The 23,238-nt window shown below is 36.9% G+C and overlaps 1 protein-coding gene across 2 annotated transcripts in view; it reads right to left on the bottom strand.

The window, feature by feature from the left end:
• ZNF644 (zinc finger protein 644) overlaps window positions 1–21,381 on the bottom strand; it is a 49,814-nt gene extending 28,433 nt beyond the window's left edge. Inside the window, exons 1-4 of one of the 2 annotated variants that reach the window (XM_025173205.2) lie at window positions 21,271–21,381; window positions 19,859–19,915; window positions 10,062–10,199; window positions 7,260–7,316 (exon numbers count right to left, since the gene is read on the bottom strand). The gene's annotated coding sequence lies outside the window, so the exon portion shown is untranslated. The remainder of the gene's footprint in view (window positions 1–7,259; window positions 7,317–10,061; window positions 10,200–19,858; window positions 19,916–21,270) is intronic. The other variant, XM_088128539.1, reaches the window with a different exon arrangement.
• Window positions 21,382–23,238: the final 1,857 nt, after the last annotated feature.

Here is a 23,238-nt window from a genome sequence, read left to right as displayed (position 1 = left end):
TGTATTTATTACAAGTAGGTTAATATTCACTGAATAGTTATTGCATAGTGACAACCTTTTCCAAGGTATTATTACACAAGCTATAACAGTGTCCTCATTCAAATGCTAGCTCATTTAACCATATAACCAAATTAAATGCTATGCTGGTGCCCACTAATACAGGTACAGGTAAAAATTTGTCAGATTCAATTAGAAATTATCATGAGTTGGATCCAAAGAACCATGAGCAGAAGGAAAATAGATATTAGCATTGTCCAGTACAAAAACCACTGATTAGCATTGAAAATACACACACACACACACACACACACACACACACACACACTCATGCTAGGTACCCATAGCGTTTCTCATATTTCCAAAAAAAAACCCTAAATAGATTACTGGCTTCCCCCCCCGCCCCCTTTTCTTATACTTTTTAAGAAATAAAAATAGTCACTTCATGTTGAAAGGGATCCACAGATCCAACCTTATACTTTATAATTTTAATATATGATCAGAACTAATAAGATATGGCAGATGTCCATTAGAACTGATAATGTAGAGAACAAGACAGTTATAAGTAAGTGGAATTAAGTCCAAGTTGAAGCAAAATTCATAATATGAGGAACCAATGCAAGACAATAAAACTTTAATCAGCAAAAAATTTCGATATGTGCCGTACAAAAAGCAGATGCTCACTGGGGCTGATGGTGTGGAAGGGAACACAACTAACTTTAAATGAAGCTGAATATACTTAGTGTGAGGGTTTACAATGGATAAACCAATGATTGGCAGAGTAACTTCAAGATTAAGAATGGAAAACAGAGCTTGGGTGAAGATATGATCCATATAACTCCCCTCTTCTGAAACTTTTTTTTTCTCTGTTCCAGCAACAATACATCAAATGGTAAAAAACAAATGGAAGATGGGCTTAAACAAAATTAAGCATTAACAAGAATTACCAGGCTCCTGCTGTAGCCTCTACCACGCCCAAGGATAGAACTCATTTAATTTTAAAGAAAGAAAAAATGGGAAAATGGAATATATTTTGAAAACAGAGCTATCAGGGCTTTTGGTATCCACCACCCAATTTCCTTCTCTTTACCTGAAATCATTTACCACACCTTTCCAGAGAGCTTCTCAGCAACTCAATCAATAGGGACAGCCATCCTCTCATTCCCACAACACCAAAAATCCTTCAGACAAAATAGTAAGGCTGACTGCTGAATTCTCAAGGCTCACACATCTCACTGCTCTCACAAGTCTCTCCCTTATTTCCATTATACACGAGAGAGCTTCATGAAACTTTGTTCTGGGAGGAGAATGTTTACTCGAGGAAGCAGATAGAATGAGATAAGATTATTAGCAGCTTCATTCCAATTGAGGACTTTAAAAAAAATTATGTAGAAGCTTGCATAGATTATACCTTATTGAAGAGAGAAGGAAAAAGAACATTAGATTTAAGGAACAACAGGTCCATCCTCAAATCAGTTTGACCCTTGCAACCAGTCATTACATTTTTTAGCCTCTGATCAAATGGCAAAATATAGGAGGTGGAGAAAACGTTATCTACATTCACTGTCACTGCAATGATATTTCTCTATTACAATAATAAATCTCAATCTTTTGGGTGGAAGGGCTTGTCTTCTTCCCTTAATTCAAATCATTATGTACTTTCTTATTATTAGTTTCTACTTTTTTTAATTGTGTGAATAATGATAAATATATTATTAAATGTGTCTGTCTTCTCCCTGTCTTTTTTCAATGTAAGTAATATCCCCAACTCCAGTCTTGGGTCACATTTCAGTCCTACTAAAAATTCTATGTCTTACTTAGACAGTATCTTCAAAATTATTATGGATGGGTAGGAGAGATCTTTGTCAAATTGTACTGGCAAAGGATTACTGGGAATTCTGTGGGAGTAGTTTGTTACTAAATAAAAAAAACCGAACTCAAAAAACCCTGCACTGATTTCTATAAAATTTGGCAAATTTCGTTCCCTCCTAATAATCTAGTTGTCCTGTGAGATTTGGCAAATTCTAGTGAAAAGCAGAAAAATAGACACTAATAAACCAGGTGGTTAAGAATTGTACAGTAATTCAAAAATCCAGCAATAATTGCTCTAAAATTTGGCAGGCCCCATCCCCTTGCAACTTACAGGTAGTTCTTGCTCAACTACCACAATTGGGACTGGAATTTAGGTCGCTAAGCAATGCAGTCATTAAGCAAATCATCAGGTGACTGGACCTGATTTTACTACCTTTTTTGTGGCAATCATTAAGTGAACTACTATGGTTAAGTGAAACATGCATCATTAAGTGAATCACATGGTTCCCCATTGATTTTGCTTGCCAGAAGCCAGCTGGGAAGGTTGCAAATGGCAATCATGTGACTCCAAGACACTGCAACCATTTTAAGTGCAAGCTGGTTGCCAAGCACCCAGATCATGATCACATGACTGCAGTGTCGTTGCAACAGTCGTAACTTTGGGCACCAGTCATAAGTCACTTTTTAGCATTGTCGTAACTTCGAACAGATGCTAAATGAATGGTCGTTAAGCGAGGACTACCTGTACTATCATCCTTGCAAATTTTGTCAAATAATGATTTAAGCAAGCTGTATTAGTCTTTTAAGGCATTTGTGTTTTTTACCATGTTAGATAATTTACTATGCTAAATAAACAAGAAAAAAGTCCAGAATTAGAAACAAGTTAGGATAAATTGCTACTAGAATAACAGTAACGGTTCAGGCTACTTTCCAAGCTGAAGATCAGACAGTGAAGTATATTGGATAGCCTTGCAGAGCCTTACTATGCACTTAATCTCTTTTAACAAAAGGTTCAAATATTTTAATAAAAAATAAAGCATCCCCTGAATGCTCTTGATTCCTGGTAATTACACAAGTACATCCATATTATTTTCATGGCAACAATTTGGAGACAGTTTGCCTTTCATAATGTTTTTGCAATTCATATTCTACTTTATAGCCCTAGGATTTTCTGGTAATCTTCTATCCAAGTACTAATCACATATAATTATGCTTGGTTTCTTCATGATCAGTAAAACTGGCTAGGTGCTGCCATCTTTAAAAAGGTAAAGCCTTCTTAAATTGAGCTTAACTTCTGGTGACTTTATGGACACAACAATGTAGCTTTCTAGACAACAATATGGAAGTAATATGCCATTGCTTTCTTCTGAAATGTTTTTGATTTCCCAATCTGATCTATAATTCTAGGATTTACTGGTCTCCTACCCAAGTACTATCCTGAGATTAGCCAAACTAGGTTAGATGCTGCCATGCCTACATCCCAATAAATAACCAGAACCTTTAACCTATTTAAAACAGGTTATTCTCTTTGAACATAAATAGCATGCATTATGCATGTTCCATTAACAAATCTTACCTATCTGAAAACAGTAAAGCACCCTAAGCTAAATTGACACCATAGACTTTTTCATTTAGAGTAATGAAATGTTAGAAACTAGAAAATTTGTTTTGTGAACTAAGAACTTGCATTGCATGCACCTTTGTCACATGACTATCTTTAAAATGAATATCTTTTCAGTGGTAAATAACCAGCAGTTTCCTCTAGCTGCGATTCAACACTCATTAAAGCTGCTAACAAGTTTTTGCTTATTACATACTCAATTTTTGTTTCACTTGCTATTGCTGAGAGATCCGTTTAGTATAAATTTCAATAATTTAAGACCATATCCATAGATGTTGCTCTAACAGCCATTATTTATGTTAATCAGAAAAACATCTAGAACAGAAACTACATTTTCGGTACCAGTAGTTAAGATAATATGGAAGAATTATATACTGTTCATACAGTATATTCTAAAATTCACTCTCTCCTGTTTTAAGTATTCTGATCTAATGAAATTGATGTTGAAAGAAGAAAGAGATACAACTTGATATTTAGAAGTCACAATAATGTAGGTTTTTTTAAATGGAGACTCTTTATATAATCCAATATTATGTTCAAATGTCTCGATCGGCATTTTTTCTAATAAGACTTTTTTCCCCCTTTCTTTCTCCTTTTTCTTTCTTTTTTTTTTTGGTGTTTTCGAGTCAGCGTTGACTCTTGGAGACTGCCTGGACAAGTCCCTGCAGTTTTCTTGGCAAGATTTCAGATGTGGTTTGCCATTGCCTCCTTCCTAAGGCTGACAGAGAGTAACTGTCCCAAGGTCATCCAGCTGGCTTTGTGCCTAAGGTGGGACTAGAATTCAGAGTCTCCAGTTTCTAGCCTGATGCCTTAACTACTACACCAAACTGGCTCTAAGACTAGCTTAACATTTTTTGGATAGAAATCTATTTCTGCTTCAATCACAGTCCTAACACTGAAGTACTTAGCAAATTTATTTCAACTGTTTCCCTTCCAATATAAAATGTTTAAAAGCCACTCCACATGCACAACTGCTAATTTTGTACTTAATGATTCTCAAGTGAACATATGAATTGGGCAAGTCAGCCTCTCTCAGCCCAATCCACCTCACAGGGTTGTTGTGGGGAAAACAGGAGGCAGGAGTATTAGGTATGTTCGTTGCCTTGAGTTGTATATAAGAAAGATTGGATAAAATAAATAAATAAAAATAACTACAGAAAAGCATTGTTTTTGTGTATGGAAACTGTCTTATGGAGATAAAAGTCATATATTCTCAAATCATCATTTAATATTGTAGCCATCGAGCAACATCTGAAGTTTATCTTCCCTGTTAAGCAAACATGTAGGATTCCAAAACAAAAGCAATTTTCTATTAAAGCATTCAAAAAATATCTAAGCCTTTTAAAATAATCCTACCATTTCCCAGATGTTTCTTTCTAAAAGTCTATCACATGTGCAATAATTTATCTTAGAAAAATGGTACAACAAACAAATATAAATGGAAAAAAATATACAGATTTCCAGTTAAAACAACCAATACCAATTCATCCAAGACCAATTCAATCTCTGGATTTAAAAAAAATAGAAGGTAAGTAAATGGGTAAAGTATGAGCATTCTGGTAAATTATGTTTTAAATATAATTTCCAGGGGATACTTAAATACTCACTTCATCCCAAGAAACCAAAATATAGCAAAGATCTGCGCAGAGACACAGATAGTCAAAATGGTGTAAGAGCTCTATGATTCTATTCTCCCCCACTGAAAGCAAGGTAAGTGTTATCAGTGTTGAAGGCATCTATTATTGTCAAGTGCTCTTGGAGTAAGAACTTACCGATTCCCATGACACCTTCACCTAAGAGGGAACTGGGACGCCTCAACTAATCCAAAAGTTATATTGAGCTGTTTAGAAGAGATGGATCACCAAAGCAGCAGGCTCCAAAAGCCTGCAGCTCTTGTTATAGCTAAAACTGATGGATGCACATCCAAGAAAGAATGTAAGGAAACGGGTAATATTTCATCTTTTAATTCATATAATTGCACATATTTGTATTTTGTATCAGCTGTAGCAATTCCTCTTTGTATAAATTACTGCTCAGTTTTCAGAAGCAAAATACTGCTTCCTTTACTTGAAACCAGGTAGTGCCACCAAGTGGTAGTCATATTCTGTATCCAACAGACAATACAATCTGCCCCATAAATCAGAAATCATAACTGCAAAGACTGAAAGTGTTTCATCATCAATCATAAAATCATACTGAATCTAGTATTAGTAAATCAGTCATACACATAAGTTCATTCAGCAGGCCTATGACTAATACAGAAATGTTAATAGGAAAGCAAATACTTAAGTAGATAAAATTCAGAAACGACAAAAATCATATTAACTTTAATTCAATATTAATTTTTAAAGTCCTTCTTAATTTAAATATTATTGTGGCTATTATTTTGCCCCGCCAATATTTTAATGCTAAAATAAATGATCTAAGAATTTTCACTGAAAAGAAAATGACTAGGAATGTGCAACTATATGGATTTGAAGCAAAAAAAGTGGTTTGGAGGGAATGGGATATGCTTGCTGCAACTGTTGGCAACTCCTAAAAGATGCCACAACTTTTTCTGGCCTTGCACAGTAACTGTGCAGTCCCAAAAACATACACATTTGAATTAAGGAGCTACCAACAGGACGTAACAAGGTGCAATGATTTTGAGGTAATGACATGACACAACTTGTTTGTGGCATCTTGGTGCTTTCTTAACTCAAACAAGTATCTTTCTTGCATCTAACAATTGCTGTGCAAGTCCAGGTAAAGCTGCAGCTTCGTTAAAGAGGCTTGACAGGTGCAACAATCATCCTCACATCCCCTTTGAAGCATCTTTTCATCTCTGGATTCAAATAGTCATAAAACACTAGAGCCATTCTGTTAGCAACAATAGTAAAATAACAAGCTTGTGAGAGCCAGTTTGGTGTACTAGTTAAGGTACCAAGTTACAAACTGGAAGACTGTGAGTCCCACCTTAAGCACAAAGCCAGCTGGATGACCTTCAGCCAGTCACTCTCTCTAAGCCCTAGGAAGGAGGCAATGGCAAACCACTTCCATTATCTTGCCAAGAAAACAGCGAGGACTTGTCCAGGCAGTTGCCAGGAGTCATCGCTGACTCAAAAACACCAAAAAACAAACAAAAAAACCCAAGCTTTTATCATATGCTAACTGGAGCCATTCCTTAAGCACAGCACACTTTTTTAGCATTTGAATCATTCAGCAATGTAATCTCACACAAAAATAAGGCAATTTCTAACAACTAAAACCCAGCATTAAGATACTCAAATTCACTCTCACAAAGAGAAATCAACAGTTTTTCTTTGCATGTACTGTAGCTAAAAAAATCATAGTTCAAGCTACAATATCACATAGTGGCATTGCAAGATAGGAAAATGTTTTTCATTTACCCTTAAGGATAGTATGAGGTAAAGTTATGTTTATAGAAATAAAGCCACACCGTAGAAAGTAGAACACATTTTTTATTTAAATGAAATCAAAGCCAGTCATAAACAGGCAATAAACAGCACTCCAAAACCAGATGCCATTGCTAAAAAAGAATAATGTGACATCAATGCATGTATAAAAGAGGTGAGGCTTCCATTGTGCTGCAAAGACCACTATCTTGAGTGATTTCATCTCCTCCCTCCTTGCCCCCTCCCATGGGCCCTTCTTCAAGGAGTTTCCTTACTGGAAAATGTTAAGACCCAGACAGTATTTGCTGTATGAGAAAAAAAAAAACTTTTATTTGTAATAATTATTTGCTGTATAGGATTACAGTTCTATAAAATCAATAACTACTTATTACTCAAACTAAGATAGATATTTAGTGAATTTTTTTTTTACTCACCAATGCTTGTTTTGTCCCCCTTCAAGCTCCAAGTCTGGATCCAAAATTCAGACAAGCCTATAATAGTAAATAAATGTTATCTATAAAGTTGTTTCAAAGCTCTTATACTATATTCATTATTGAAAGCCAAATTATACAGAGACAATTGCCAATTTGTTCTTATAATAAGTAATATATTCTGTTAATACCTGTACCTAAATATTTATTGAATCTGTTAATGATGTTTCACACAGTTAATTTACTTTCAAGTTTTCTAATACATTTCTTCTTTGCATTTTAAAGAGAAATGCTACCATTACTTTATTTACCTTAGAACACCATGTGTAGAATACTGCAATGTACTCTACATAGGGCTGCCTATGAAAACCACTCAGAATTTGCAGCTGGCCCAGAATGTATGCCATGGTAACACTGCTGCTTTGTGAGCAGCACTGGATCCCAGTTGGTTTCTGGGTGCAATTCAAGGTGCTGGTTACCACTTATAAGCCCTTCATGACACAGGACCTAGCAATTTGCTGGACCATCTCTCTCTATGGTAGTGTCTTCCCATCCTCCATAATAAGACAGAGTTGGCATGCTCCTGTTTCTACCAATTAAACTATACCACCTGATGGGACCTAGGAAGTAGGCTTTTTCTGTGGAGTCCTTGGTACTCTCTGAGCTTGACTGCTTGCAGATGTTTCATTACCCAGCTAGGTAACATCATCAGCGCCAGTGAGTGTGGGGTTTTCTTCCTGTTTATATACAGTAGCTTCCTCTGCCAGTGTTGGTGGGGGTGTGGTTTTCTCCTTGGTAGTTCCTTGATTATGGTATTTTTTTCTGTTTGTTTCCCTGGTATTAATCCCTGCTTATCTAGGTGTTGGCTGCTGGAGAGGATGTGTTCTGGTCTTTTTGTTTCCTTCTTACCTTTTTTTAATTGTCTCTTTTGAGTGGTGTGAAAACGTGGTTTAACTCTATGTGTCTATTGATGGCTGATTTGCCTGAATGCCAAGCTTCCAGGACTTCCCTATTGTTTTTGGATTTAGCTTGGTCTAGATGCTCAATTTCCCAGTTAAAACTACGGTGGAGTCTGTCCATGTGTTGAGAGACTGCTGACTGCTAGTTGGTGTTCATGGATGTGCTCTGCTAGTTTTCTGCCTGTCTGTCCTACACAGTGGCTGTTACAGTCCTTACACTGTATGCTGTAGATGATTCCTGTTTTTTCTTCTTGGGCTATTGGGTCTTTTGGTTTACTTAAGATGTTTTGGAGGCTTTAATTTTTGTGTTACAGTGATGTCGTGTGGCTGTAATAGCCTGTTGGTTGTTTTTGAGATCTTTTTCATATATGGCAGTGTAATCCTTTCCATAGTGTGTTGGCTGTGCTGTAGTTGGTTGAGTGGTCAGGCACTTTTTCATAAAGTTGTGTGGGTATCCACTTTGTTGGAAGATGTTGTATAGGGGGTCTGTTTCCTTGTTCTGGTGCTCTGGGTTGCTGCAGTGTGTTCATACTTGTCTCAATAACGTTCTTACACAGCTCCTCTTGTGGAAGGTTGGGTTGTTACTTTGGTAATGGAGTACTTGGTTGGTGCAGGTTGTTTTCAGATAGACTTGTGTTTCTAATTTGCCATCATTTCCTCTGCTGATGAGGATATCCAGGAGGTAGTGTGCTATTGTTTTCTTCTTCCCTTGTGAATTTTATTCCTTTGAATATGTTGATTGCTTTTTGTGTCTTCTCTAGTTGTTCCTTTTTTATTATGATGGTGTTGTCTACATACTGGATCCATACTTTTGGTTGTAGGTGTGGGAGTGCTATAATTTCTAAACGCTGCATTACAGTCACTGCTATGAGTCCTGAAAGTGGTGATCCCATAGGTGTTCCTCTGATTATATTTGTCCATCAAATTGAAAGTAGGTAGTGAGGCAGAGGTTGATGAGCTCCATGGTTCTGAGCAATGTGAACTTAGTGTATTTGGTTAGGTTGGATGTGTTGTGTAGTACTGCTGCCATGGATTCTTTCATGGATCTATGGACGTAAAGAGTGCTGTGACACTGAATGAAATCATAATTTAACCTTCTTCTATTTTTAGGCCTTTGATTTTTTATCTATTTTTTAGGTCTTTGACAAACAATCAAGCAGAAAAGAATACCCTAATCAAGGAACTATCAAGGAGAAAACTACACCCCCACCAACACTGGCAGGACAAGCTACTGTATAAACAGTATATATATAGTGCCTGCACCACACTCACTTGTGCTCATTATGTTACCTAGTTGGGTAGTGAAACATTTGCAAGCAAACAACCAAGCTCAGAGAGCACCATGGACTCCACAGTTCAACCCTGAGCTACAGATATTCTCTCCTATAGGCTTTTTCTGCCACAGCAGCTGCTCCCTGAAACAGTATCCCCCAAACACCTGAATGCCCCTACCTTAACCATGTTTAAAAGGTCTTTAAAGACTTGGGTTTTCCCCAGGCCTTAAGCTATAAGCTATGGCAATATTTTGCATATGTTTGCCCATGAATGTTTTTCCTCTTCTGGCTGGGCATTGTTCTTTTCTTTGTTTATAATATTCCTTGCTGTTTTTAATGTGTTCCACCACCCAGAATTTTTATGGATTTGGATGGCCTTATAAACATTACACATAAATAAATAAGATTAGTGCACACATAGCACACACACCAATAATTACGTATGAATTTCAGGGAAGCTGTCTTATAGTTGTTGGGAATATAGTATTGGAGGAAAACTGCTGAAAATGAGCAAAAGTATAGTAGTAAAAACAAGTGGCTGAAAAGGGAAAAGTAAGAAGCATGTACCCTACCTTCAAAGGGGATGAAAATGATTGCCCTGCCTTGTTCTTGTTGCCCTCTATGACTGAGAGTAAGAACTTGGGAAAATCAGGATCCTCAGTTGAAGGAGTCTCCATGGACACAAAAGCTCTCCACTACAGATGCTTACCCTGTACACATGGAGAATGAGGAGAATAAAGCTAGCACTCTGACTGAATAGGACTAGAACTCCTACTAATCTGGGAGTAAGAGTCACTGAATTCAATGAGACTTACTAAAGAGTATATATGTATTATATTTTCCTGTATTTCTGGTCAAGCACAAAACATCAACTTGTTGTAAACAGAAGGAAGATACAGCTCAATAGCCCAAGGATTTCTTTACCAATTACCATTCTAGCTTATGTAAGGTTACCTGGATTAAAAAGGTCTATCCCTAGTATAGCAAAAGCCTATGGGACTTCCTAACAAGTAAGCACATACAGATTTAGGTTTGCTGAGCCTACATTTCCCCAGTCTTTTTCTCAGCAGACTGGGAAATCAATTTTACAGATGGGGCACTTTATGTTATAAGTAATTTTAATCAGTAGTTATTAATTTAGTTATTAATTTTTGTCCTGCCTTTATTTGGAATACAGTTTATGCATATGTATCTGTACACAAATATATAAGTAGGTCATATGCACACATTCATTCAGGGGTGGGAAATTCAGGCTTGGTTTCAGTGGAATTCAGGAACCCAGTCGGACAAATAGGAAAGCTGGACAGTGTACAAAATTTTTCAAAGTCTAATCTCATTTTGTGGGGATCACTTAAATTAACTATTCTATTCATTTTGATAAATCGGTTTCATATATTCCAAGGCACTACTAGTCTCATATCCCCTAGAGGTACTTACAAGTTGATTTACAATTAGATTTTCAATGATTTTTCCCACATTTACATCTATTACTATAAAGTATAATCATTCAAAACCTAAGCAGCTCAGCTAGAGTCACATGAGAATGAAAATGTTCTGAAAATGTTATTTCATAATTCAGAAATAATATGTACAACACAGTATGGCACTGAAGCTATGCAACAAATTGAAATTATAAATCATCTTTCCCAAATAGGAGTCTATGTGTGTGTCATATTACAATTTACAGCATATACAACAATCATGACCACGATGATCATATTGGGTGAGGGGCCTTGCAATCATATCTAATACATTTGAAAGTGGCAGTTTAGGAAAACTGTTCTAGAGACAGAAGAGGAACATTGTATCATATGTATATCATGTCACTGTGTCCATTTTATATGCTTAACCAAGATTTCCTTCTAGAATACCTGGGAGATTTAAAAAGAGGCATTGTTTGCAGGATTTGGTTCCTACTTCTCAAGGTGACATCAGATTACATCACCAGGAGACAATTGTTTCTTGAAACAGAACTCATTACTAGGAAAGATTATCAGGAGATTCAAAGTTGTAAATTAACAGTGTACTGATGGCACCCAAATCCTTTTTTCTGTAATATCTCCAGGTAATGGTATGGCTCCCCCAAATGCATGTCTGCAATCAAGAATGTGCTAAATGAAGGGTAATAAATTGCCTTTTGCCCTGAGGGCAAGATTTAAACAGCAACTGTGGAATGGATTTAAGTTGCAATTTTAAATCTAATTATGTAATGTGGGAACTGTTGGCTGCTTAGAGCCTGGACAGAAGTAGTATATAAATCCAAACAAATAAATTGAACTGTTAGCTGCTTAGAGTTTTTGGACTGAAATAGCATATAAACCCAAGCAAAGAAATGAACAAACGAACTGCTCCAGCCTGAGCAGGTACATAGTAGCTGGGGACTATCTCCTCCCAATCTGTCCTATAGTTGTAGCTTTTCATTCTCTTTGGGAGCCAGAATAAAAGCTGCTTCCCGCATATGGCTCATTCTACTGAGTTCCTCCTGCCCGACAATGATCAGACAGCAGGGACAGGAAAAACAGAACAAGAACCTATATATGCACTTTTGTAAGGCATGGTGTCTTATTGGTGCGATTTTGTCAAACTTGCTCTATATAATTTTATATCCCCCCAACACTTTCACAGATAATCCAGTTGCCTACAATTGCCATAGTCTCATCTCACAACAATTCAAGGTCAAAACTTCTCTGTAGAGCAGCAGGTCTCTGGGATATGTCCCCAACTGAGCTGGGAAGACTGACTTTTGCTGACTTTTAAAAAGATTAAAAATACATTTTTGAACATGTGAAAATGATGATTTTAATTAATCTAATTTTAAATAAATTTAACGCTCTTGGTTTTAACATTTTTAACCGAACTGACAGTCAAATAAATATTGAAATGGATATAGAAATTTACATTACCTTCATTCTCACCACTGCCATTTAACAATACATTTGAAAACATAATAAAATATTAAGGTTCCCAGTAGATTTTGAACAATGTTAGAATAAGTTTGTCCAACAATACAGGATTGATCTCTTATTTTTAATAGCGTATAACTTTGTATCCAACTTCTTGTAGAGCTGAGATTTATTCCTTGCATTTAACATATATTACTTGTAATCATATTCTAAAATATTTTAATGTATACTAAAACAAGAATGTATAACTAGAATATTTCCATATTTACATCAGAAATAAAATTGCAAGCAAGATTGCCAGTTTAGCACTAATACTTTGTAGCCATTTCCCTTTTCTATCAAACACTGACTAGGCTATATTTCTTACTGCACTCTCCCTTTAAACCTGAAGGTGGCAATGATAAACTTCTGTTTGTTTCCATTTTTCTATACCTTATATTGAAAATGAATTCTGTCTAATAAAGTTCCATCTACATTTCAACTACATATAATTGCAAAATAAATAAATAAACCCCAACCCTGTTCATATTTAAAAACTGATTCAGCCTCCTTTCTTGTAGTCCAGTAAAAACTTTGACATGCTTCATTTTGCTTCACCTTAATTTACTCTACATTTCCAATTATGGTAAGATACAATACCCCCACATACCAAATACATTTAAAATGAAAGCCTTAAAAAATTCTTCCACGTGCAGACTTTCCTGTTTCTCCAGATAACATCCTATCAGGAACAACTAGCCTTGCTAAGTTTAAAGAAAATCTTCATTTTAGTCACATCTTACTGGTATAGAGAGAATTTCATAGTTACTATCTGTGATACCTTGCTGAGCCTTTCCTGCCATTCCAACTTCTCACAATACTTATGCCTATTCTCCTGATTTTCACAAGTACTTCTGCCAGCCTCTTTCTTGTGTCTAGTCCAAACAGACTTTCATCCTTCTCTAGACTTCAGTTCTTTCCTACAATGTCTCGACAAAGGGATGGCCTTAGCCCTAGTATAAAACTGAGGTTTATAAGGTCTAAAAGCATGACTGGTAAGCTAAAGTCTCATCCATTCTCCCCAATTCTACATTTTACAGTGTCATCTCAATACCACTTACTCCAGAAGTTGTTCTAATACCTTCAAGCCCCAGTATAACCAGAGAGATTCTGGCACACTCAATTTAAATTAGTCTGATTTACACCAAACCAGAGAAATCTTGCCATTAGGTTTAAGATAATGAAAATCAGAAAAATATCGAATGGGAAGGAACAACAATTATTGAGGAAAAGCCTTTGAATAACTGTGTTATGTGTAGCAGGAGGAAACACAAAATTATATACCCCAACTCTTCTGCCTTAAATTACCAATTTGGGCCATAATCAGTAAAAAAAAAAAAAAAAAAAATCATAGTCAAGATTCTTCAGCTTAGATGTTCTGGACCTCCAATAAATACTGTCACCAGCATTTAGTATTTTAATAAAACTGGCCAATTTCAATTTTACCTCTTCTGAAATGTATGCTGTTTTTAATTTTAGACATGAGATTTCATATAAAAAATGCTCATTCCTTGTTCACGTATTACCCCAACTTGTATTAGATTCCTTGACATTTCAACACCTAAAAGATCTGTTCATGTCCACAGAGCTTGGTAAATAGCACTTTGGGTTTTTATCATACCATACCCACATGGTAGGACATAAGCTATCATTTTGCAATGAGCTTCTTCCAATCTAAATTTTGGCAAAAGAATCACATATAAATAACATGTGAATCTAAGCATGGACACAGCTAATACTCAAGTTCAAGAGCTAGCAACTTTTTTGCAGCCAGGAACTACACTTTGGGGCAGGTGGGCATTTCTGGACAATGAAGCCTGCAGGGGGATGTGGGACAAACATCACCAAAAAATATGGGACAAACTTTTCCAGACTGATTTTTTTTTTTCCTTTTGGAAAGGTTTGGAGGTGTTAAGTATAAAATTGATGCATTACGCTTTGAGGCTTATGTAACTATTTTGCACCTTTTTTACCATCAAAAAGTAACCCCCCCCCCACAAATTTCATTGGCATGATTTAAATGTGTTCTGGTAATCATAAAACAAGAGTCTGGGTAACATATGTGGGCCACAAGCTTTCTAATTCTATTCTATCTGAATTCTCACCTACTGTTTTTCTTTCTGAGACAAACAATTACTGTTAGATTAGCTATATGCAGTTACATTAACCAAAAAAAAAAAAAAGGTTTTCTTTCAATCTACATCAGATGATGCTTGCATGTCATTTCTAATTTAGGGGTGTGCAAAACTCTGTTCTAAATCACTTCAAGTGTAAACTTTATAAATATGCCTCATTTTGAGTGTAAAACTACTTTTTCAGAGTGATCCAGTCTATTTTATATTCTAATTTTTTCACATTTAGAAAGGAATTTCATGAAGTTCAAAATAAAACCCTAGTTCCAGTATATATAGAAAATTCCAATCATACCAATTCTAACTTCATGCACAATTTGTGCTTTTGTGTGCTTCTGAAATTGGCATGGAATTCAATGTGCTTCATGTCCAAGACACCATCAACAATGCTAGTCAGGCCAAATTATTCAAGCATTAGGAGGTTTTCCACCTCTACAGAATGTATTTTTCTGTTTCAGTTATAGACCATGAAGCCAACACAGGTATCCAAAACTGGATTCTTATCCAGCAAACATATACCACTGAGGCCTGTTCCAATGTTGAGCTAAACCTAAGGTATGCAACTCATTAAAAGACACAAACTACTCTAGCACCTAGATTCACAGGAGACTATATCACTGTTAGAAAACTATCAAAGCATGGATATATAATTTTTCTTTTTTGGAGGCAAAATAAGAAGAAAAATATGTATATTAAGCATCCTAGAGTTTTAATGCACTAATTTTAGTGACATGCCCACTCCCAAATCCCCCAATGGAAAAACAAAATATTCCAGATCTGCCACACATACATACTTAACAAATGAGTTCAGTAGCAGCTGCTGTTACCTCCAAGTTGATATTTCTTGAATAAATGGCTTTTGAGAACCAGAGAAGCAAAAACAGATCCATCTACTGAGACTGAACCATGCAACCTAACATCTTCCCATAGCCATTATATTGTTCACATTTAAAAATAAGCAATGAGAATTCAGGAATAAAGTTGCAAACATCAACAGCATATACCTTTGAGCATCCAAATGACACACCTCTTTAAGTAGAATGCACCTTTGCTTTTAGCTTATTTTTAAAATGCTATCATATTCAAAAGCTAAAAGCAGACATTTGTAAGCCATTATGTGGTTTAAAGTGCACATTCACAGTTAAAAAAGACTATTATAGTTCCAAAAGGCTGTTACAAGTCATTGCTATAGTTGGTTGTTCTAGTAGCTGTACAGCAGACAATGAAAATACATACTAGTAGAAACCTCCACTGGCTCTATAGTTATGTGAAGGAAAGATATGTACATAAAGTAGAAAAGAAATGGGACGAGGGTATTTATTATCATTCTGCAAATTAGTATTTTTATACTGAGAGGTGTATATACATTTATGTGCCATCTATTAGCTTGTGCTGGAAAAAGGAATGAAAAGCTGTCTTGTAGTTCCAGGCAGGAAAATAATTGGCGTTTGGATTCCACTTCTGCAGCTTTCCTGTCTTTTACAGGAAGAATATTATATCTGGCATTTCTTAGTAAGAAATCCTAACCATTTAAAACAGTTTGCAATTAGACTTGGATCCTGAACAATATGTATACTCTATCATTAAATGACTAAACACTGTAAAACAAAAACATTTAAAACTTAAGCTAGTGTGTGCTCAACAGTTTATTCACCAATATATTTGAAAGTCTATAGCAGCATTCAGCTATAATTAAATAAATTCCATAGCTGCATGCACCTTATTTATTTATTCTTCACACAACAGCTCATAGAACAATGTGTCAAAGGGGTTCTGATCTCTGGGAGTGTTTTTTAGATAGTACAGGTGATTACTGATGAAAGGGAGGAACCAATGAAATTCCTATACAAATAGACAACCTTGAATGCTATATTTTTTCATAAATCTGCTACAATGACATGAATGCACATTTGGTAGACATATTCTGATTGTATCAGCTTACCACAACCTTGCAGATAACCACTTACCTATAACAATCAACTCAATCCTGATTCTTCCTTCTAGCCTTGAAGAACTATTGGTACTTCCAAGGCCAGAAATCCAAATTATAAGTGGTCACTCACACTTTCTGGAAAAGCAAAGAAGTTCTGAATTCAAATTTCAGAACATATCCTTTTTTTTCCCCCTGTACGTTTGAATCAGCCTTGACTCCTGGCGACTGCCTGGACAAGTCTCTGCAGTTTTCTTGGCAAGTTTTCAAAAGCGGTTTGTCACTGCCTCCTTCCTAGGGCTGAGAGAGGATGACTAGCCCAAGGTCACCCATTTGGCTTTGTGCCCAAGGTGGAACTAGAACTCAAAATCTCCCGATTTCTAGCCTGATGCCTTCACCACTACACCAAACTGGGTCTCTATCCTTGTTTTAAACAAAGCTGTATTCTGGACAGGTGTTCATTTTCCTTTCTTCCAGAAAGTAAAATGCAACATGATATAGTTATTAGTAAAGTAACAGAAAGGAAGAAGGTAACAACTATTCAGACACTTCCTTTTTTTCTGAGTTAGGAAATAGTATTAGGTATTTGGCTTATAAATCTTCCTTTCTAATTTCTGCTACAGGAGAATATATGGAAATACATGGTTTTATATTCTGCGTTTATCCCTCTGGTATTTGAGCCTTAACCTGTGAACATGAGGAATGTCATGCACAGCATTTCACACCCATCCTGTCCCCACTTAGAGAGGTAACGCTAGTCAGCAGACAGAGAAAAAGGATATCTGCAGAGTGCAAGATGTTCTCAAAACAGGATATTTTGAGGTCAAGGTCAGATCTAATAATATGAAAGTCTACACTAAATAATTAACCTACGAGATTGTTGTTGTTGTTTTAAAGAAACTTTGTGTAAATTTACCCAAATCCAGAACTTATGTTCAGGTTTTGATTCAAATTCCTTAAATGTAAAGAAAAAATATGTATTCATTTGGGCTGTGTACTGCTTCAGATTTAAAAAAAACAAAAACTTTAAAACACACAGGATCACTCACACAAAATCCATCAGAAACTCTTCAAAGCAGCTACACCTTTTTCCAGGATCACATGTCTGTCCTCCACAATTGCACAAGAAAAGATGCATTCAGTTTAAGGAATTGCCAACAAGTCCTGAATGCATGCCCGCTCATCCTCCACAGCACCTTTTAATTACTTCAGTGTTGCTGAAGTGATTCACATAGGACAATAAAACAGAGACTCATGTGTCTGTATTTCAAAGAATATATAATATTAGGCATGCAAGTATATTAAAACTATAAAATATTTCAAATATGCTAAACCTTGAATAATTCTTCACTCCACTGCAAACCTATTTCATTCTTCAAATTATAATATAGATTATTACACTATTATATACAGGAAGGTATATACTTAACAATCTCTGCCAGCTAACCATAATTCCCGAACTAGTTCAATTACATTTCAGAGGCAACATCAACACTGTCAGTAATAGAATTCATTTGAACACTCCCTTCACCATTTGAAGCCAATAGGTTTTATTTGATATTTTACTGGCATATTATTCCCCTGTATTTCTCCCAGGAAATTTTTCCTCAAGGAGCTGAGGGACCCTCCAAGACAAGACTTAAGAGTATATGCAGAGAGAATGAAAGTGATGGGAAATCTGTTCACTCAATGTTGGATATAATATTTGTATAGCTGTTTCATGAAAGAGCTCAAGGCAAAATAAATGGTTAATCTCATTTTATCCTCACATAACCCTGTAAGGGAGAGTCAACTGAGAGAATGATTGCCTTAGAATCATCCAGTGAACTATATAACTGAGTGAGGCAGTTCAAATCTCAAATTCCTACTTTATTTTGGAGAGCTACATGAAAAAAATTATAACTGGAGAGAACTCTAGCTATTCAGGCTGGTTTAACTGTTTACAGTAATGATCATACGATCCATCTGTATTTTATCATAAGGGTCACATAACCTACCTATGCTGCTCATGAACAATTCCCATTAATTTCAGTTGACTTCCAGGCATATGAGCCTGCTCAATCACTTTTACCAGTTCAGGTCAAATGACAACTATTAAACATATTAAACTATTAAACATATTAAACATAACATCCCTCTGTCCATTATTTTCTTTTTCTGTTTTAGTTCTCCTTTTATAGTTTTCAATGCTTTTAATAATTATTATATAATTTTTAGGCAATGTTTGTTTTATATATTTGTTTTATTGGCTTGCTGTATGTTGTCCACTTTTTGTGAGATGGACAACCATATAAATTTGATTAATAAATAAATACGATAATGTATATTATATATTGCACTATTACAAAATATTTGGTATGATGCAATGTTGCTACACCTAAGATTTACAGAATTTAAGATTCCAGGCACAAGAAAATGGTAAAAATAAACAGGAATGGTAACAATTTCATAGCCACCCTAAGGAAATCATGAGTCACACTGAGCTGGTTTATCTATAACTGCCACCAGAATACTTATGCATATTATTGGAAATCATATGTAATTCTCTGATTAGAAGAATGACAGTTTAAACTCTGAAAATACTCATTAATGTCCAAAAATACTTCATACGTAAGAAACAAGTTTGTTAATTTCAATTTAACCTGGAAACTGTTAACAGAGTACAATTCTGTATATGGCTTGATGCCACATCCAGGGTTTCAATTCTCTTAAAATAAGAGTTCTAAACTCTTTAATTGTAATTTTTATTTATACTGTATAAATCTCTTACTAATCTAAAATTTGACTTCAATAAGAGTTAAATATAACAGTTTTGAAAGTGCTAAAGTGCAACACTGTTGTGAAACTATATTGGTTTCAATCCAATAAGGTGATATATAAGGATAAAAGTGCTTTTTCCAGTGGAACAGTTTATCTTATACTACTCTGCAAATTTTTCCATGTAATACCTATATTCTATGTATTTTTTCTCTCCTCTTCTTTTAAAATATTTTTTTACAAAAAGGAAATCATAACATTCTAAAATCATAGATTGTAAATATAATTCACAGATGGGCCACCATTACATCACTGTGACATAGCTTTGGCTGCTCCTTCCCAAGTTGCATCTTATAAATATTTGAAGATAGCTGCCCCAAAATGCTCTCAAATCCATGAAAAGATCCAAAATAAACCTTTACTCATAAGTCTAAAACTCTTTACAGCCATTAATACTGTGTCTATTGGTCTAAAAATTGTTACAACTAACAATTTCCTAAAAATCAAATTGCTTTATTTATGATTATTTGCTCTGTTGAGGATATTTAGTTCCTGTTACTGTTTTTATATCAGACAATACATAAAACTATGGTCTCTTGAAGTCTTACCTATGCTACAGCAGCAGAATTCTCCTGCCCAATGTTTTCACATCTTGAATCATTCATCTATCAAGGAGAAATATGCAGTAAAGAATTGCAAACATTAGTGTACCCATCCAAATTTAAGTACATTTGTGTGTATCCCTGTACTGTAAATTACCTCACCAACTATACTGTTAAGAAAAAAAAATGAAATGTAAGTAAAATACCAAAACTTAGAAGGGCAACAAGTGTGTATAAATAAATGAGCACAATCATTATTATCAGTACCCAATAATCGACATGCCTTCCTTGAGTATTTGAAGAGCACGGTTATCCCTTGCATTATTTACTCCTACACCAGGTTACATGTATTATTTCCTTTTTCCATGCATTAAAACAAATTTACTACAGTACCATGCTTTTGAAAGCTGCAAAGCAAGCCAAAATCATACACATCTTGCCTTGGTCTTGGTGAACAACATTGGGTGCAATAGAAAGTTTAGAAACTACACAAGAGAGAACAGGAGGAGGAAAAGCACATTCCATACCTTATGTCAAATGAATTAGATTATTTAAGGACCACCTAAACTCCTTAAATTGGCTACTTGGCACCATGACAGTAAAAATGGTCACTATGTACTGAGAAATGTGCAGAGGGCCTAAAGGTCTAACGACAATATTTGGAGAGGTTTGAAAAGCATGGCTATGAAGTGTATGCTTCAGGTTTAGAACTTGGTATACTGGCTCAGTTTTTTTTTAAATAATAATAATAGTAATAATAATAGGAGCTGAAAGCCGACGATGCCCCGGACTTCTTTCACTCTACAGTATCCTGCGTTACAGGAACGATCCCCCCGGCGCTGCCAGGGTGACCTCATTCACTCTGCGGCCTTCCTCGGGTCGCCCAAGCCATTACTGCTCCGGGCTTCCCCCTCGCCTCAAGCCGAGGTTCCTTTTCGGGGGCCAGCGGCGTCTCCCAACTCCGCGTTCACTGGCTACGCCGCTTCATGTGACCGAACAAAACCCTCCCCAGCGCAGCAGCTCTTTGTGCCCGGCCCAGTCGGACCCGCAGCGGATTTGGATGAAGGCGACGGGGCCGATGGCTCCTTCGCGTTTCCCCACCCCGAACTCTAAAAGAGCCGGCCTGGCTCCCAAGCCACCCCTGGCTGCCACCGTTTCCCCTGGCTCGGTCACTCACCTCCGACGGCCGAAGCCCGGCCTGCTCGAGCCCCTTTGCCGCACCAGCGGCAGCCGCCATGTTCTCTGATGCGACAGGATGGAGTAAAGACCCCCCCCCGCTCTGCCTCCTCCCTTTCGCGCGCGCATTCCATTCCAACCTCTTTTCGGTCCTGGCTACAGCGCGAAGTTCTCTGTCCCTTGCCCCCTCTCTCTGTTCCCCCCCCAACTGAAAATAATAATAACCATAACGGAAAACTCACGGGCTCGACAGGGCGTGCGTCAGACCGAATGGGGGAGTTGCGTGAGGCGTCATGACGACATCACGCCACCTCGCCTTGGATTCCCCCCTCACCAGCACATCCTCCGCCCTACTTGGCCGGTAAGACGCATGTGCATAGCCTTTCAGCTCCCAGATAATGTTCCTTCGTTCTACAGTAGAGCATTTCCCTTGGCAGCCCAGAGCGAGCCCTCCCGTTTCACTTCCGGCAGCTCGAGCGCCGCATAAAGCACGCGCTCGTTATTTCCTTCGTCTCATTCTTACAGCTGTTGAGTTAGAGTCAGGCAGTAAATCCATTCCTTGATTTATCCTGGACGCTTAAGTTTTCGCGCGCTGGCCTAGTCAGTGGTTCAGACCTGTCTTATACCTGACCCCATATTCCATGGGGCTTCCCTTTAAACAGGCTTAGGAAGGCAGTATAAGTGGTGTTCTAAGTTGGGGGGGGGGGGGGTTGCACGCAAACATTAAGAATAAAGGTATAAAAAATAAGGCACAGATCCATGCAGCAAATTAAAGGATATGGTTCCAGATGTCTCCTTATCGTTTATTTCAATATGGACGTTAATGTCTTTAGTTTTTACTCTTACCTTAGAAATGTTTTGTTCTTATTAGGTCACCTGGGCAAGCAATGTGATGCTTGAGAATATCTGCCCCCTCTGTCCATGATCTAGTTTGTTTATTGTTTATTTTTGGTGCCTTTGAATCAGTGTCGACTGGATAAGTCCCTGCAGTTTTCTTGGCAAGGTTTTCAGAAGTGGTTGACCACTGCCTCCTTCCTAGGGCTGAGAGAGAGTGACTGGCCCAAGATCACCCAGCTGGCTTTGTGAGCAAGGTGGGACTAGAACTCAGAATCTTCTGATTTCTAGCCTGATGCCTTCACCACTACACCAAAATGACTCTCTTAAATTTGTTTATACCTAGGAATTTTTTCCCTAGATGGTCAGAATTGCTTCTGCATGAAATACTGCCATCCTTATTACCCAGAATATATTTTGAGTTCCATATGTATCCAGAGACGTTCACAGGACATACAAAATACTGTAGGCAGCTGGAGGAACACCTTGTTTTGAAGTGTTCATAGCTATATCAACCACATATTCAAGATCCTGATTCTGATAGATTACCAACAGTTCACACTTCATGTTTGTCTATGATTAACTTAATTTTCTGGGCATGCGTGCCATTCTGAAAGACTGGGCTGGCACAATGTGCTTGCCTAAAATGTGACCACTGATTTTGGATTGAGTGTGCCATGTGACCACAGCCTTTGAATTGGGTTTCTGTAGAGCAAAAGCCTAGAATCAAAGAAATGCTTTGGGGTTCTGGAGCTTGGATCCCATCTCTACATTGTATCAGGTTTCTAAATAAATTACTTCATTTTTACCCTGATCACTTTGTCTTTCTGCAAAATTGGTGCTTGTCACTGGCTGTGCATACCACAGAAAATATTTTGTGAATGGAAAGCCTCATGGCATCTGTAATGTCACAGTGCCCAAGATACTTCCTGATATATTATAAACTCCAAAAAGTTTGGAGTCAGTGCCTGCAAGGTTTTAGTATGGACTGCAGCCCTCTGTCCTGTTCAGTTGATGAGACAGTTCTGAGTTCACTTATTTTTATTTATTTATTTAGATTATATTTCTATCCCACCTTTAATTCAGGAATGCAAGGCAGCATTCATTCATCCTCCTATTTTTCCGAACCACAGCCCTATGAGATTGGTTGGGCTGAGAGAGATTGACTGGTCCCAAATCACCCAATGAGCTTTTGCAAGCAAGGGTGGATGAGAGCTTGGGTCTCTCCATTCCTAGTCCAACACCGTAACCCCTACACTATAGCGGCTCTCAACTGAGAAGCGGCTCTCAATTTGCTACATAGGACAGGACAGGAGGAAGATTTGGATTGATAGGTGTCAACATTTTTGAGAAACTTTTTAAAAATTCTGGTATAT

This window comes from Python bivittatus, unplaced genomic scaffold (assembly GCF_059951505.1).
Source record: "Python bivittatus isolate LINGU-HERP-01145 unplaced genomic scaffold, Pbiv_v1 ctg000700_np1212, whole genome shotgun sequence".
NCBI classification, from domain to species: domain Eukaryota; kingdom Metazoa; phylum Chordata; class Lepidosauria; order Squamata; family Pythonidae; genus Python; species Python bivittatus.
This window is presented reverse-complemented; position numbering and strand designations above follow the sequence as displayed.